Here is a 12,670-nt window from a genome sequence, read left to right on the forward strand (position 1 = left end):
ATCTGGGCTGGCAAGCCGGTGAAGGTGATATGAAGAGGTTGTTTCCACAGACCAGTTCCACACTGAACTTTCCTGCACAGATTGGGCTGTATACCAACTTTAAAAGCAGCCCTTCACCCATGACTCTTTCATTTAATTATAGTTCGTTTAAAATAACCATTATAAAATGTGTCCATGATCATGACATTGTATTTCAGCATTTTTTCACAGCAGCATTTACTGTATTTAGTAACTAATTACTGAAATACCAGCTGTGTCAAGTATCAGTTAAATATGATATTTAATGAATTGTGTCTTAAAGTTTGGAACAGAGTATCCTATTGATGTTAAGCTTAATTTTTATTTACAGCAGATAAACTTAAAGCCTAGTAGTACATAGTTCTAACAGAAAGGCAAACTTCCTTTTATTTGGGTCAGACTTCATTTTTTGTGCTCAGTGTAGTGCACACAAGTACTGTTCAGTAGTAAAAAATATTATGCAGCACAAACCTATTACATGTTCTGTGCAGATGAAAGTCATTAGTACATTTTCTTTGTTCAGATTAAAGGAAGTTGAAAATATGCTGAATCACTTATTATTTTAATCCAGATGTTATCCATAAATATTCATCTTGAAGGTAAGATGCTAGCTTCATAAATACCTTCTGAACTTCACAAAATTAATTACATTTCAAATATGTGACTCAGAGTCTAAGATTCAGACCTTAGGATGGGATGAATCGCCCTCTGGAGGTACCCATTTTAGTTTGCTGACTTCACAGGAATCCTGCTCTGAACTGACTAATTCAAGCTAAAAGTTAAGTGACCTGTCACCTTCACTGAGAAATAACTGAGCATTTCATGCCATAGTAGATATTTTCTTTAGACCTCTTTAAGAATGGCTGCCTTATTACTCACCTTCTCTGTCAGTGTTTTTGTACTGTTTCTAGTATGAATAAACACGGTTGTTGCTGTTGCCATTTCCTGTGTATTGTTTTTTCCTGTCCTTTCCAATCTTGTTATCTTATCTTTCCCTGTTTGTGGTTTTTTTTTTTTCTGACTTTTTACAGCTGCCATCCTTTCTGAAGCTTTTCACTTGTACCTCTCTGACAATCCTGCTTTCCATGTTGAAAGTATTGTCCTAACTTCTGATGTGGAAGATTGCTGACCCTTCCTGATACCAGTATTTTCTTGACTGATAGTACTGTAATGAAGACATAGAAAAAGAAGAATATGGCACTCATGAATTTTTTTATGGTTTGAGTTGTCAAAAAATATTGTTCTTCTGCCTTCATATAAAATGTGTTGGTTTCCCAATGTAATTGTAACTTAAAGATGTTTGTAGAAATGTAAAATGAAATGTGAAGAGTATAAAATCCATATTAAAGACATAAAAGTTTAATAAAATATAGCATTAGTCTTTATTTTAACAAATGAGTCCTACATGGCTCACTTGCAAAAAGTGGGGTAGACTTACAAAGCTGTGTACTGGTAAAGTCCGACTTACTAAAAGATGAAGTTTCTTTTTCTGTTCAGTAATTATTAAAAGGTCAAATTATTTTCTTTCTCCCTCTGGTAATATTTTCTTGGTTATACCTGTTAGAGATCTCTCCTTCTCTTGAGTTCTGTCTTCTCCCCTTTTTTTGGTTCCTTTTGTTAACCTATGTTTGTGGTTCCTTTCTACACTGGTCTCTCTCCTAATTCTTTTGGTCCAATGCTGATCCCTTTTTTCTCGTATGTTTGCATCCATTTGCCTAGAATATTGCTTTGAGCATGAACATATATACTCAAGAATATATTTACTTCTAAATGCTGGATGGATCTGCTATTTTAGGACTTCCAGTAAAGCAGAGAAGAAACTTAACAATTCATGACAGCATTTTAGGTTTTTTTATGCTACATGTGCCTTCAGAGGATCAAAGTACCTTGCTTTCTACATCAATGGAATAGTAACTATAGACAGAGATGAACATTCCTGTAAAAATAAAGACTTATGGTACTTGTTCAATATAGGAATGCTAACTTAAAAAGAGCATCTGAATGAAACCATGCTGTGTTCATAAATGGTATGGCAAACGTTTTCAGATTTGTTTGCATATAAAGAAAAATGCTATTGGAAAGAGTGCTTTGTATTGATAGCAATATAAGAAGATTGAATTTTTTGAAAAAGACAAGTAAAAGGTTGTATAAAATCAGAATTTTTGAAAATCATGCTCAGCTGTAGCAGAAACACTTAATGATAGTTAATGTTTTTTTATGTGATAGATACCTACATATTTTCTTAGGTATACTAAATATTCTTTAGATAATCTAAATTATTTGGATTGCAGTAAAAGGAATGCTGTGATAAAACATAAACAGTGATGTTTAGAACTTTTGTTTTATATGTGTAAAATATTATTCTGTAGCCTCTTCTGATACCTACAATAATTGGCAATAATAACAACACTAATAATAGTAATATACTAGAAAATGATTGGGTGAGTGAGAATGTCATTTACGGTGCCTAAAAGTTTTTAAGTAGTGTAGTTACCTGCAGGACTTTGCATAATTTTGAGGCCATTAACAAAGCTATCTTTGCCAGATGTGTGTACTGAGCATGAGGATGACATTACAGACAATGACGAGAAAGCAGAGGAAATTCAGAATTTCTAAAACAGTTACACCAATGAGGAGTTTGTGTTGAACAGTAGAAGCAGTAAGTTTTTTACTCAAAGTAAGTTGCATCGACTACGACTATGTTTATGAAGAAAAACTATATGAAAATTATCCATAGAAAACAAAGTCATATTAAAACCCATGTAAAACCTGATGGGGCTTTCTGCAGTATATCCTCAAATGATGCACATTGACAGCATACAGTTAAGTCACTACTGGCTGCTGAAGATTTGTCTTTTCTACTAACAGTATAAGGCAATACAGATCCTGAAATAATCTGTAACTTAATACTTGTATACATTTTACAGCAGAGTTGTTATGGACTAAGGCCTTGCTCATCATGAAAAATAATACAATTCTAACAATGGCATATTATTGTTAGAAGGAAGTACATCAAACTGACTTACCACAGTTTTAGAAAACTAGTTTTGAGAGTACTGTATTGGTGCAGCTTAAGTTACAAAACTATTGCTTTTTTGATAGTACTACTAATCTAAAATTCAGACTCGCAGTTTGATGATAAAATTATTTTTATACTCAAATTTGTGTATTTTTGATTTGCAATTTTTGAGTGATAAAATCTCGGTTTAAAAGATCAGTTAAAATGTCTTTATTTTTAAATCTATTAGGAACAGTAAGAAAAGCATAGCTGGAAATACTAACAAAAGAGGAAAGATATTTCAGCAAATGAATAAGTGTAACCATAGGGAAACATTTGCCAGAGAAGAATAAAGTTGAGTGTATTGCTACATTGAGATGTGAAAATATACTTAATCTATAAAGTCCTGCAGGAAATAATAATGAAAAAAGAGGTCTTTCTGTTCATAAATACAGCTTTGGTACAGGTGGTCTTGAGAGATGCAATACCACTACAAATTCCAAGAATTGTTCTTTGATTGCTTTAGAAACAGGACTGGCTAAGACATAAATAGAATATAACTATCTGTAGCTATATAAGGAATAAAAAGTGAGGGAAACATAATTTATAAAACAACCACCCTGCTTGCAGATTCTGCAGATCACATGGCTGGCAGACACAGAAATAATTTCACAAATGAAAATGGAAGAAACAAAATCCATGAAGATTTTATTGAAGGTTTGGTTCATTTGACTTTCTCTAGGTTTATGAGGCTCTCCATGATTGTCATATATATATATATATACATATTATATTCATGTTATACATATACATATATTGATATATATATGGAAATGTATGGAAAGCTGTAAGAGAGGAATTTGAGTTACATGCAAGAGGTACTTCAAAATAGGTTACAAGATTTTTGTATAGTACTTAAAACAACTGGAAGAAGTCATGAGAGTTAATGCAGTACTGGATCTGATAGTAATCAGGAAAAAAAGGAGATACTAGATCTAAAATTAAGGCTTTATGACCATACAATACTTCTGGTTTAATAAAAAGAGCAGAAAAAGTGTAAACATAGTGTGAAAATCATTGACAGAAATATAATGAGTTTGAAGAGTAATAGCAAAAAGCTGGTTCAGAGTAACATTGCAATAGAATAAGAGAGATACCATTGTAAAAAAATGTTTAGTGAAGTAAGAAGTTGGAGAAAAGGAAACAGAACTGGAAAGGAGAATTTTAATCTTGCCATCATGCAAAGAAAGAACAGAAAGGGAGCTCTCAGACCATGTGATGCTATCTAAAAAAACCTAATTATCCACTTAATTAGTATAATTTTGCTAATATATTCTGAAAGTATGTGAAAATCTTAAAGGAACACAAAGTAGATTTTTTTCAAGTTACTTGAGCAGTTAATTTTTTTTTTCCCCATAGAATAATACTGAATAAAAGGAAGTCTTAAGACCACTGTCTACGAATCTGATAATTTATTTGAAAAGATAGTTGAAGAAACAGCAAACAAAAGTGGCAATTGAGAATACAGAAAAAAATATTGAAAAGATCTGAAAATACGAAGGGTTCCAGATTCTGTACCTCTGTTTTGCTCACTGGAGGTAGCACAAGGCAGCCAAGATCCATTATTACTCACAGGCTGAGAATTTGCCTGCCCTAGGGAAGTCACAGTCTAACGCTGGTCTGTCCTTCTCCCATACCAACAGCTCCCATCCTCTGATCAGGTTTGGGACTGGCATCATATGAAGGTGTCTCTTTACCAGGTTTTGGCTGCATTTGATTTCTTAGGTCACATAGAAAAGAAAATACACCACAACCTAGTCAAGAGCCAGTTGCAAACTACAGCTCGCATTTGCCTGGCTAACCCACCTGCTCTCCTGAGCCAGGGTAGCCTCATTTGTATTGCCCATTAGAAGATTCTCTAACTCATGCTGTTCCTCAAATCCTGCAGTATTTTACCTGAGTGCTTATTGGCCTCGGCCAAAAGCATTCCAAAGAGCAGGCTAAGAGTTAAAGGGTGTGGATTATCACATGGTAGAGCTCAAGTACGTGCCTAAGCCCTCTTCAGCTCAGTAACACAGATGTAACCTTAGGAACTACATCCAGTTGGCAGTAATTACAACTGTACTAGCTTCCTCTAATCAAAAAAGGCAATGGCATGAAAACCAGTAATCTTACTATTTCTTGACCAGAAATGTCAATTATTTTATTACGTTTGGATATAATATATGACAGTTAAAATGGAAGATAGAAAATCTGAAAAATTGGCAATTTAAGAAAGCCAGAGGACAACAGAAGGGAAAACAGTACTTACCTGATGTGGAAGTATTTTAACATGGAAACTTGAAAGCCAGATAGATGACTGAATATTCTTTTCAAGATAAGCAAGGTTACAATAAAGAACTCAGCATGGGACCATCTAGGTAAATAGATTTAGTTCATTATTAAAGTGCAGTTTGGGTCCCATCTACCTTATAGGATAAAAGCCTGAAATATGCTTGTGGTATTTTATTCTGAGACTTTTGAGAATGACCTTATGCTGAAGTGGGCATGCTTCAATGTAAAATAGTCACCTCATCATGCACAAGATGGAATAAGGGCTCTACTGAATATTTATATAGTTTTCAACAAAAACCCCCAATGTCTTGGAATGAGCACAATCTCTGTATTACTTGGACAGGTGTTCAGTATGTGATATAATTACCATTAGGTTCCAGGTCACCTTTTGACCTGTGAGGTCGCCAGTTATTTCCATGATAATTTCTTATTTTACAGGTTGTAGAAAACTATGTGCAGGAAAAACTGCACAAAAAGGAAAAATGAAATTACTTTCATAGACTACTTTGTGACCTGGGATTAACAGCTTAAGTCTAAAGACAGAAAATAAAAAAGGAAAGGACAATATGGCACATCAGACAATGCTGGAACATGACCAATTAGCATTCAGTTGAGCATTGTCTTTTAAGTCACTTAGAGGTAAAAAGAGGAAATAAACAACTCAAATAAAAACAAATACAGATTCTGAAAGTGGTCAGCTACTCTGGTGAGTGCTGAGGATATAAGGTACATAAATGAAAGAAATTGGGCAAATTGTAGGATGCTATAGATCAAAGGAAAATAGCCGATAGTTTGAGAAGTAAGATTAGGAGCAGGGATTTGGAAACAGTTTTTAATATGAAGTTATTGCTAATGGAACACTGGTAAGAAAATAGACCATCATAACAACGATTCAGCGTAAATTTGCCTGTAGGTTTAGCATTTGGAGAAGCTGTTCTGCAGAAATGCAGGCAGTTCTTCTAGGGGAACAAACTGGCTATTCTGGCTTTACCATATTGCCATCGACAGGATATGCAACACAGTAGGGAACTGCATTACAAAAAAACCCTTCTGTGGTATGAATGTATGAATCTGTATATTTGGATTGCTTTTCATCAGTAGGATCATGGTTTTGCCAATACTAGAAACTACCTTAAAAGAAGGGAGAGAATATCAATTAAGAATATAAGAAACTAGAATTAGATGCTCATAGAGAATAACATAAAGCAAATGTGTTGTACGTATTACACACCTAGCTGAATAAAAAGAAGTTTTCTTTCTCATAATGACCTTGTGTTTTGGAAATGCAGGTGAATGATATAAAATTACAATACTGTGATGCCCTTAAGTATAGTTTTAGAAAATTACGTGAAACAGCCAAACAAAATACTTGAAATTATCCACTTCTCTCTGGAGTATATTATGTATGCTAAACCAAATGTCTGAACTGCCAGAACTGGTAGTTCCTGTTTTGAGGAAAGGAGTTGCTTCAAGACTTCTGCAAAAAGAGATTCTGAAAAATCTTATGGCAGATAGGACAGGTCTGCTCGATAAGTCTTCATAGACTACTTCTCTCTTCATTGTGATTACACTCCATACCCATCACTCCTACTTAATAACTTGTTGAAGGATTGCCTGTCTGTGTTTCCTGAGGAAATGGGGGGACAGTTTTTAGGAGCTGCTGGAAGCTGAATTGAAGTATGGGAAGGAGGAGATAACTGCATTCAGAAGTTTGGCTGAAGGGTAGAGTCTTTTCTGGAGATCGAGATTGGGTGGCTCTGAGCAGGATTGTACTGCTGCAAGGAGTCCTTCAGCCTACTTACTCAACCTGTTGAGAGCACACCTAGGTATCAGGGACATTTTGCTCATTGATAGATAAGCTAGATTACAAAGAACAACTACTACATTTCAGAAATTCATTATGAAAGTACCCTATGAACAAGCTAGATGAATAACAAAAAGCTAAACCAAACTGTAGAAACCACTTCTGAGAAGAGCTTTCATATGTGATTATGGTATAGTTGCATAGTCTGCACAAGTGAAGTAGAGCAAAGAAATGGAAAATCTGGGCTAAATGTCATAAACTGCTCTGCAGTTTATCACTTCTTCTCCCCCTCCTCCCCCCTGCCACCTTCTTTCTAAAGAAATAATTTGAAGGTTCCTGGGATAAACTATCTGTGGTTAAAAAAACGTAAAGAGACTGGATTCTCTAAAGGCAGGCATTTGGGAATAAATGTGAATACAGATAGTTGCTGTAGAATTTATCTGTTACTATCTTAAATCTTTTGGTTTACTTTTCTTGGTCCACAATATTTCTTCTTCATTATGGCAAAACTCATTGAAAATAATGCAAAACGTGATATATTTTTACCACAAACTAGTAGTTGTGTAATCATCAAAAAGAGATTCCTAGTGTACTTCAACTAACAACATCCTTCTAACTGTTTCAGCAGACATTTCCTATTTTGAGACAATAGACAGAGACATGGGCTGAGTCAAATTTCCCTTCTCTTATGCTTGATTCTCAAAGAAAAACTGGATTTATGCCTGTCTGTCCATCCATCCATTCTCTTATTTATTAAGAATATTATAATTCTTGTTTTAGCTGTTAAATGTAAAACTAAGAAGATATATAAAATCCCTGGTGTATCAGATTTTTGAAGTAAAAGGAAAAAATAAGAAAAAGTGACTTACTTCATTTTCAAAGAAAATTGTCATTACTGATTCCCGAAGTTACTAAAGAGATGTAGAGGTGTATTTTGTTTCAAGGGTCTGTGGGGCCTACTGCTCTACAGTTACAAAAAAATTTCAAGTAACATGGATACTACCTAGTTTTACAGATGAAGCAAAATCAAAGAACATACATGCAAAATGGCCAGAAAAAAAATCAGTGAATAAAATTATTTGATCTCTGTGTTAAAATAAAGTCTAAAAACCTAAAATTATTTCAGTTTTCAGGTGAAGGGGAATCCCTAGGAGAACACATAAGCTAAAAGGTTTTTGGAAAGATTTGTAAGGCATATTTCAAAAAAGTTGTATTTGTTTAGTCTAGAGAAGACTGGGAAAAATAGTAGGACATCTGAAGATTACTGTGAAGAACATGGTCACCAATGGTCTTTTGTACCCAGTTGCAGAAGGGAAAGAATTTTTTTTTTTTAATTTACAGTCAAAAAGGCTACATATTTGGAAAATCCTTTGAAGTACAAGGACAGTTAAAGACTGGAACCAAGTCATCTGGTGATGCTGCAACATCTTCCTCACTGACAATTTAGAACAGATTAAAAAAAATGTTTCTGTCATAATAATGCTCTTACATCTATTTTCTTCCGTAATTGTTGGCTCCACACAATAGATAACCCAGAACATTAAGTTGTAACTTGAAAAATAAATTTGAACAATGGAGGTAAAATTGTATAGTCTGAAAACATGATAAATCTGCATGAATGCAGCTTTATTTTTTATTTTCCTAATAGATGTATTCTTGAGTTTTGCATGCCTTTCTGTATTTTAATTTTCACTTCTTTAATTTTAAAGTTTATTTATATATAATTTATATTTACAGATCGACAGTAAGGGTAAAGCATGTTACCTGTTCATGCAAGCAGTGCTATTATTCCGCTTGCGCTGCTTGGTTCTCTGGTCAGCAAGCTGATTTCAGCATTGCCAGTGCCCTTTTTTCTTGTCTTCTAATTCTCTCTAGCACATGCTTTTCAGGTATATATAGCTTTGTAGGTATTACGGGCAAATATTCCGAATTCAAAACACATGTAGTTTCCTTTAAGTCACATATAGATAACAAGGGTTTACTGCTTGACAGAATATCTGAAAAAATCTGATTCCTAAACAAAACCAGAACTTTGATGGTGAATTTTACTTTCTGTGGTTAACAGGCTATTTTTACAGTGGTAAATAAAGTCTGTTAGTAATAAAAATGAAACCTAGTATCTATGCTGTGATAATGGAACCCTAAAGTGAAATTAGTTAGTGATATTAGAAAGTATCACTTGTATTTCTGCTCCAAACCTCAAGTTATTTCATTTTCCTGTGCTCAAAAACAATATTACAGAAAATGTACGGTTCATGTTACCAACATCCACGGCCTTGATTAAAATGGGAATAATCCATGTATATGCTTTAGTTAGAGCATAAAATATGTAACATAAGAACAAGAATATTGAAGGAATGAAGATCATTTGACTATTCAGAATACTGGCTAGCATATCTGTTCTCTCTTAGAAATTCAACTTGAAGGATGATGAGAAAAGTATTATTAATTATCACTCTGTTGTACTCTGTTAGACACTTGAGGACTTATGTGCTTATATCAAATGGTAATTAAAGTCTTCAAATTAAAGTGTTCATCTTCCAGTGGTTTTTCTTGTTTTGGGTCTGCAACAGGAAAGGCTGTGAACGTTTGCAAATGGACATTTTATTCTACCTTATTCACTCAAATTGGGTTGGAAAAGTTTCAAGTATTAGAAGCAGCTGTATTAAAAATGTGAGTATTGTACAGAGAACCAAATACCTTTCACTCAGTTAACACCTCAGAGAGGAAAAAAAGAAAAGTAACACCCCTTCACTTTTGTGGCTCTTTGTATCTTGTTATCTTGATAAGGAACCAAAGGATTTCCAGTATGACTTTTTTTGTTTAATACTGCACCTGAACCATTTAAATTTACCTGGCTTTGGTTTATGGTTTATTGGTTAGTGTTTTTTGTTGTTTCTTTTTGAAGTAGGAGGTATCTGCTTATGCTATTTATGCTATTTGAGAATTAACTTAGAAAGAGACCACCAAAGTCTTAAAACCTTTATGATAACAAGCGGGTTTGAAGAAAGATTGTTGTCAGCTTGAATAGAATTATTCAAAAATATGACTCAGATAACACTGCATCTTTATATTAATATAGTTTATATAGAAGAAAAACAGTGTAGGTAGAGTTTTTAGAGGCACATGTCTAGCAAATAACTTTAGAATGCTTAATTTACAGTTTTTTACATGGATAGGAAAATATAATTCCTGGATAGAAGTGAATACTGCTTTTAAAAGGCACCTGAAAGTTGTGTCACTTGACTTCTCATGTAAGTCAGAAAAGTAATTTCTGATCCAAGGTGTTTCCTGAAGAGAGAATAATGGTTTTAAATAGCAAGATGCCTTAATCAATTAAACAAGTTAAGGAAAAAATACTAAAGCTCCTTTTACTTACAGTTGAAACCTACAGTTGTCTGTTTTTACTTGTGAGAACTTGCTTCTCAACATGCATATTAATTTAAGAATTTTTGTAATGCAACATTCACTTTTAAGTTTGAAGTTGCAAATGCAAACAATATTTTTTAAGCTTTCCTAGTAATATTTTATTGAACAGTTAAAAAAAGAGAAAAAGCTGACTAAAGAAAGTATTTCTGTAACCAGAGGAGATTTATTAGGATGAAAAATTTAGTTTTCCTGCATGAGGCCCAGCACAACTACTGCAGAAATCAATCCCCCGCAAAATGACTGTATATATTTTCAATAGTATGGTACTCAGCAACATATACAGTTAATAATATATAGATGGATCTAACCCCCATTTTGAAAGGTGTTAATGAAATTATCATTTAATAATTTTGAAAATATTACTTACAGATTAAATAAGGACGTCCAAAACCAGAATAATTAAAGGATGGTTGGGAAGAAAAAATATATGCAGTTTGATTAAATGAGGTAAACAGCCACATACAAGGAAACTGGAATGATATAACATTTTTTTAAGTTGGCAGAAGAATGTATGATTGGAGGTAGAATTGGTAGAACATGGTGTACAGTCATTCTGCATTATTCTGTTTTAGCAGATTTAATAATGTAGTCCCCTTATTTAACATAACTGCAGCTGGACTCAATGAAGGAGTACAAACTATAGATCAGAAAGATATAGGTTGGAAAGTGTTAATATTCAGGAGTGTTAATGTTTTTTGGCCAGTTTTGAGAAATAAATACAAAAATGTCAGAATTAAGAAAAATATTTGGAGAAGTAGAAATTGCATTTCTATGCAGTTTTGGGCTTTCCAGACTAGCAGTGTGAGGTACAGCAACAGCGTAAAGAGATAGTTACTTTATTAATTCAGTTTGTGTGTGTGTTAATTTACACAGCCCAATTTTCCATCTATGTTGGCCAAAACACAGACAATTACTTTAATTGCCCAGTTTTTACGAAGAATGTGAATAACTTTTCCGGGATGCTCTTGGATGCTTCTTTGAGTGGTTGTGTAGATGTGTTCCACTGCTGGTGTGCATGTGCCCCCTGAGTGCAAGGACAGATTATTTGAATGAAAAGGTCTATTAAATGGTATCAGCAGATACTTGAAGCACCCTCATGTCTACTGACCTCAGGGCATTAAATAGCCACGTGAATAAAAACACGGATGATTTAATTATTTCCGTCATACTACGGAAATGGAAATCATGCAGCACATGTACTGTGTGATTTACTTAACTTTAATTGTAATAGTATAATTGATTTCATACAACAAATGAAGTCCCCTGATGATCATTAGCAAAATACAATTTGAGTCAACATACTAGATATAGGTCTTTGTATATGGATAAAGGAGTCATAGGCTACTGGTGTTCAAGATTTTCCCTAGTGTGATTCTTTGGAGAGAAACATATCCCATAGTAACTTTTCCTCTTTCTGAGATGAAACATAGAGCAGGGAAGGGAAGGTGAGAGGGGAGAAGATTTCCCTTAAACAGAGATCAGTTTATATCTAAATTCTACAAGTAAAGCTGTAGTTATGATTTAAAATATTGTCTCTTGTTCAGTGTCCTAAAAGCTGGGATTCTGATCTTCTGGGATATATCCATTAGCAGGATCCACTTGCATTGGCAGGGAAGTCTGATGGAGGCAAGAGGAGCGTGACTCTCACTACAGGTTGCTGCCCATGCATGTAGAAGGGGTAAAATATTCCTCAGCAATATGGCAAGTCTCTGGTTCATGTATTTTAAAGTTCAGATCCTGAAATGACTAATTTTATTACTTGCATACCTTCTTCAGGGACCTTGATAGTGGCTGTCTTTGTGTTAAGTGCCTTATGTATTTATAGCCCCAATAGCAGTGATTATATTTCAGCACGGTGTCATACATAGTGCTGAGTGACTTGTTGGCCTCGTGGCTTTTCTCTCTCATTCTCTAGCAAGTTGTCCAGCTTATTAGAAACAATAAACACCAGAAACAGGGTGCCTTCTACAACTGATTGCAGAAGCAAATGTACCATTCCAAATCAGACAGAGCCTTCTGTCTCTACAGGAAGGGTGAGGAGACTAGCAGTTCACTGTCAGCTATCAGTGCCTCCACAATTTCATTTG

The 12,670-nt window shown here is 34.3% G+C and overlaps 1 long non-coding RNA gene across 2 annotated transcripts in view; it reads right to left on the reverse strand.

The window, feature by feature from the left end:
- LOC106628156 (uncharacterized) overlaps positions 1-12,670 on the reverse strand; it is a 77,950-nt gene that overhangs the window by 51,667 nt on the left and 13,613 nt on the right. The window lies entirely within an intron of this gene.

The sequence above is a fragment of the Pseudopodoces humilis genome, chromosome 2, assembly GCF_049639895.1.
Source record: "Pseudopodoces humilis isolate 2021_Gansu_Grassland_sample_001 chromosome 2, ASM4963989v1, whole genome shotgun sequence".
Lineage (NCBI taxonomy): Eukaryota > Metazoa > Chordata > Aves > Passeriformes > Paridae > Pseudopodoces > Pseudopodoces humilis.